The sequence below is a fragment of the Lithobates pipiens genome, unplaced genomic scaffold (genome assembly GCF_037356315.1).
Source record: "Lithobates pipiens isolate NorthernLeopardFrog02 unplaced genomic scaffold, aLitPip1_a1.2 Scaffold_16, whole genome shotgun sequence".
Classification (NCBI taxonomy): Eukaryota; Metazoa; Chordata; class Amphibia; order Anura; family Ranidae; genus Lithobates; species Lithobates pipiens.
Genome location: NW_027507748.1, coordinates 493103558 through 493109802, shown reverse-complemented (window position 1 = coordinate 493109802; position 6245 = coordinate 493103558).

The window sequence follows — 6245 nt, the reverse complement described above, 5'->3', positions numbered from 1 at the left end:
ACTTATAGCGGTGGGGAAGGTGACGTTGATGATGACGTGTCTAGTGATGTCACGTGGGTGCCCACAAGAGAGGAAGAGGAGGGGAGTTCAGAGGGAGATATGGACCAGCAGATAGGGAGGAGAAGCAGCAATGACTTACATTGCACAGCAGGGACAAAGCAGACTGCAAATGTATCAGGAGCGAGTCATCGACCATGTACGGTCACATCTGGCGCTCCCAGGACACCGGCACATGGCTCCGCAGTGTGGGCTTTTTTTAACGTGTCCGCTGCTGACAATAGCGTTGCCATCTGCAATCTTTGCAGTCAACGCGTTAGTCGCGGTAAGCCCAATACTCACCTAGGGACGACCGCCTTAAGAAGGCACATGAGCAGCCATCACCGAGCCCAGTGGGAGCAACGGAACACACAAAGCCACACTGCAGGCTCTCACCGTCCAGCCTCGTCTTCTACTTCTCCTTCTCCTCTCTCCTCACAATTGTCCTCCACTCCACCTTCCATCACGCCAAGCTCACATTTTTCTGCAAAAAGGCAGGCTTCCGTGGGCCTAATGTTTGAGCGTAAAAAAATGATGATGCCGGATAACCCTCTTGCCCAACGGTTGGCGGCTGGCTTGTCAGAACTCATAGCCCGCCAACTACTGCCATATAAACTGGTGGACTCGGAGGCCTTTCACAAATTTGTGGCCATTGGAACACCACAATGGAAGGTCCCAGGAAGGAAGTATTTCTCAGAGAAGGGCATCCCAGAGCTATATGGCCATGTTCAGCGGCAAGTGAATGTATCTCTGGCACACAGTGTCGGTGCCAAGATACATCTGACCACAGACACGTGGTCTAGCAAACACGGGCAGGGAAGGTATATCAGTTTTACTGCCCACTGGGTGAACCTTCTGACGGCCGTCAAGCATGTAACCCGTGGCACCCGTGTAGATTTGGTTTTACCGCCACGGATTGCATGCAGGCCTGACTCTTCTTCTCCTCCTCCTACTCCATCCTCCTCCCTCTCCTCCTCAGCTGCCTCCTCCTTTTCCGCTGCTAGCGTCTCTTCCACTGCACCGCCCAAGCTCCCCAGAACCTATTCCACATGCCAGGTGAGACGTTGCCATGCCGTGCTGCGTCTGTTGTGCCTGGAAGCAAAGAGCCACACTGGCCCGGCACTCCTTTCAGCTTTGCGTTCACAGGCAGATGAGTGGCTAACACCGCTCAATTTGACAGTTGGTAAAGTGGTGTGTGACAACGGTGCCAATCTGCTTAGCGCATTGAAACAGGGCAAAATCACGCACGTGCCGTGCATGGCACACGTCTTAAACTTGGTCGTGCAGCGATTCCTTGTCAAATACCCTGGGGTCCAGGACATCTTGCGGCAGGCAAGGAAAATCTCGGCCCATTTCAGAAGATCTTACACGGCCATGGCTCGCCTTGCTGACATTCAGCGGCGACACCATCTGCCGGTCAGACGTCTTATTTGCGATTGCCCGACGCGATGGAACTCAACCTTCTATATGCTTGATAGGCTGCTCCAGCAGAAACGTGCAGTTAACGTCTACCTGTATGAACTCTGCGAAAGAAACGGTTCTGGGGAGCTGGGTTTTTTTTCACCGCGCCAGTGGCTGCTCATGCGCGACACATGCAGACTTCTGCGGCCATTTGAGGAGATCACCAAACTGGTCAGTCGCAGCCATGGCGCCATCAGTGACATGGTACCTTATGCCTTCTTTCTGGAGCGTGCATTGCGTCGTGTCATTGATCAGGCTGTGGAGGAGCAGGAGCGGGAAGATGAGGAAGTCGCAATGCTGGATGAATTCCCAGGGGGGGCTACTCTATCTGAGACAAGTCAACAACAGGAGTCTGATGAGGAGTCAGAGGAGGATGGTGCCGGGGCGGATGAGCAGGAGCAAGAAGAGCATGCTTTAAACCTTTCTGGGATCCCTGTTGTGCGAGGATGGGGAGAGGAGAATGAAGAGGACGACATTATCCTGGATGATGAGCAGGAGCCAGGCCACCACACCGCTTCCACTTTAGTGCAAATGGGGGCCTTCATGCTCCAGTGTTTTAATAGGGACCCCCGTATAAAAAGCATGAGGGTCAAGGACCAGTACTGGGTGGCAACGTACTTAGACCCCCGGTACAAACACAAAATGGCGGAAATGTTACCGCCGTCGCAGAGGGCTGTCAGAATGCAGCACTTCCAGGCCTTGCTTCGAGAAATGCTGCATTCTGCTTTTGCGTGCGCTGGCAGAGGAGCAATTCCCACTCCCAGAGAAGGATTTGCGGGTACCAATCCAACAGCGCCTGCAAGAAGAGGCCGGTTTGAAGATGTGTTGGTGACTTCGGATATGAGGTCATTCTTTCAGCCGACCCATCGACAGGTGTCATCCGGATCCAGCATCAGGGAACGCCTAGACCGTCAGGTGTCCGACTACATTGGGTTAACGGCCGATGTGGACGCTCTGAGGAGTGATGAACCCCTAGACTACTGGGTGGGCAGGCTTGACCTCTGGCCAGAGCTTGCCCAATTTGCAATCGAACTGTTGGCTTGCCCCTCATCCAGTGTCCTGTCCGAAAGGACGTTCAGCGTAGCAGGGGGGATTGTGACCGATAAGCGTACTCGCCTAGCTCACCACAGTGTTAACTACCTCACATTTCTAAAAATGAATGAGGCATGGATCTCGGAGGAATTCAACACATGTGACCAGTAGACCATGTATATGTCTATAAACTATTTTTTTAATCAAGCACACAGACCTTCTTAATTCATTTGGCTCACTTCCTTGACCCAAAAAAGCACACCGTACTATATGCCCCTACCCTCCTCTTTGAAGAGGTTGAGCGGTGTCATATTTCTACTGGGGCTGCTTATGATATCCCTGTGCTGTGCTGACTTCCTCCTGGGGGTTCTTATTATGAAGGGATCACACTATCCCTGTGCTGTGCTGACTTCCTCCTGGGGGTTCTTATTATGAGGGGATCACACCATCCCTGTGCTGTGCTGACTTCCTCCTGGGGCTGCTTACGGTGCTGCTGTCAGTGCTGTATGTCACGGTGCTGCTGTCAGCGCTGTATGTCACGGTGCTGCTGTCAGCGCTGTATGTCACGGTGCTGCTGTCAGCGCTGTATGTCACGGTGCTGCTGTCAGCGCTGTATGTCACGGTGCTGCTGTCAGCGCTGTATGTCACGGTGCTGCTGTCAGCGCTGTATGTCACGGTGCTGCTGTCAGCGCTGTATGTCACGGTGCTGCTGTCAGCGCTGTATGTCACGGTGCTGCTGTCAGCGCTGTATGTCACGGTGCTGCTGTCAGCGCTGTATGTCACGGTGCTGCTGTCAGCGCTGTATGTCACGGTGCTGCTGTCAGCGCTGTATGTCACGGTGCTGCTGTCAGTGCTCTGTATTACGGTGCTGCTGTCAGATGCCTCTATCACGGTGCATGTGTCATTCCGGTATGTCACGCTGCTGGTGATCATCTCCTGCACCCTCTTCTTTGCCTACCCTGGTCCCTGACCTTCCCTCTCCTCCATTGCCTTCATTAGCTCCATAGTCCTGAATTGTTAGAACAATTTCCCAAATAAAATAAAAATGCTTGTAGTTATCGATCCCAAATTCACCTCATACATGTATTATGTCATTGTCCAGATGGTGGGACTACGTTTTACCCCCTAATAATTACCACGTGGCCGCAAATTCGACATGAAGGTTTGCAAAGTTCGCCTCCCATTGAAGTCAATGGGGCCCGCGGCGAACGTTCGGTTTCGCGAACGTTTGGGTCCGTTCGCATTTCGCTTTCGCGAAACGTCCCGTCGGAAGTTCGTCCATCACTACTGGCTATCCCCTACTCTTGCTACCTTCAGGCAATCCCTGAAAACTCATCTCTTCAGGAAAGCCTATCATGTCTCCAACTAATATTTTACCACTTCTATCAGCTCATTCGCCACAGTTACAGCCTTTTGTACCACCTACTCCACCATATTAGATTGTAAGCTCTTCTGAACCCTCTTAATGCTTTTTTATTTTATTGTATTATAACTGTATTGTCTCCTTTTATATTGTAAAGCACTGTGTAAACTGCTGGCACTATATAAATCCTGTATACTAATAATAGTAATACACTATAACAAAATTATGCATATTATGGTAAAGATTCCTCTAAGGGCTGTATACTTAGATGGCTCATCTCCAAATATACTCAATTTCTTCTATCCTGCATGATTCTGACCAACCTGAAAGAGAACATGAAATTCAGTCCTTATATTCTTTATGGGAATAAATAGAGATTGTAATTCCTGTTGATCCCATCAGGATGCAGGGATTGCAATCTATTGATCCACCATACCTCTCTTTGTTTCAGTTTTAAAGCCCCCTCTCTATGTACGTCTCAAAATCATGAATCTCAGATGCAAATCTTTATGTCCCTGCTCAAGAAAATGCTTAGAAACTGTCAGTCCTGGTTGTTTCTTTCTAATAGTACTATGGTACTAGGCAATCCTGTCTTTAATCTTTTGCGTGGTTTCCCCCACATAGATTAACTTGCATGGACAGGTTAAAATGTAAATTACATATGTGGACTGACATGTGTGAAAGTCTTTCACCATGAACTTCTGACCATTACCGGGATATATATAATTGTCGCCTTTTATTATTAGACTGCACTGTATGCAATTAAGACAAGGAAAGCAACCCTTTTTCTTCTTACCCAGAAATGGGGTTTCATGTTCGTTTGTCCTATATTCTGACCGCGCCAATGCATCCCTTCATTTCTTATTCCTCCGATATGCTTTCAAGGGTATCTGCTGTAGGTCTTCTATTTGTGGGTAGGCATGTTTAAGTAAGGGCCAGTGTCTTTTAACAATTCTAAAGACGTCTTCACTATAGCTATGGAATTGCATGGAAAAGGGCAATCTTCTCACCTCCTGTTTATATTTTCCCATAGCTACCTTCAGCTTTTACTGCTGTAGTTTCCTAAATTCCTGTGAGATCATAATCAGGGTATCCTTGTGCTCTAAATTTTTGACACATCTCTTCGAACCTTATTTCTTTCATGGCATTATCACTAACAATGCATTTAACCCTACAGAATTGGCTTCTCACAATAGATTTAAAAACACGTGGTGGGTGAAAGCTATCGAATGACAACACTTGATTTCTATCAGTGGGTTTGGTAAACAAATCGGATTCTAACATATTCCGATTTATATAGATCCTTGTGTCTAGAAATGGAACCAACCCAACTCCCACATGTATCTTAAATTGGATCTCAGAACATTAAGCATTTCATCAAATGTTTTCAAAGATTCCACATTGCCCTGCCACATGGCAAAAATATCATCAATGAAGCGCCCCCAGGTGGCGCAATCTGTTTTAAATAGATAATTAGGATAAATGTGGTCCTGTTCAAATTCATTCATAAATGCACAGGCATATGGTGATGCAACGTTAGAGCCCATAGCAACTCCATTGAGCTGTATAAAAAAATGGTCTTTGAACAAAAAATATGGTAGTTACCTGTGGTAGTTACCTGTTACCTGTGGTACTGTGGTAGTTACCTGTGCCCTCCTTTATCATTTGTCACATTCAGCTTCAATATTTATTATTATATAGCATCAACATTGCTTGGCAACACTGACCAAATATGGTCATGTCCATATATGATCAATGACTTCACCCAGAAGACCCCGCTGTTTACATTGCAGCTGTGAGACATGGGAGATGTCATTTGGTGGTAATGAAATGACAGTGCTTTTTTTCTTTGTTGGGATGGTGGATGTAATTTTACATGATTGACATTATCTATCATTGGATGATGTAATTGATGGTAGATTTACATTGTGGGACTTTTTTAAATTTACAAGTTTCATAAAAGTGCCGCACTATTACAACAGTCCTGAATATAATTAGATCAGAGCATGTGTAACAAAATATCTCTAAATGTGATAAAGCGTGGTTGTGGTAGTCACATAAAACTAATAAAGTGCAAACTTCACCAAAGTCCACATCACAACATGGTGTGTGTCCTCTTCACTCCTCCACTGTCAGTCCCAAGTGCAAATAAAGGGAAGCTCCAACACCAGATTGAAAGAAGATGGCCAATCACTTTTTCTGTTGGATTACCAAGGTCAAAACACGCTTATTCCCCTTTGAGAGCCAGGATCAGCCCAAGGTGACTGGCACGCTATTATTCTCAACTATTCAAAATAAGGCAGCTCCAGTATTCAAAATTCAATTGTTGCCCATAACGTATAGTTAAAAAACA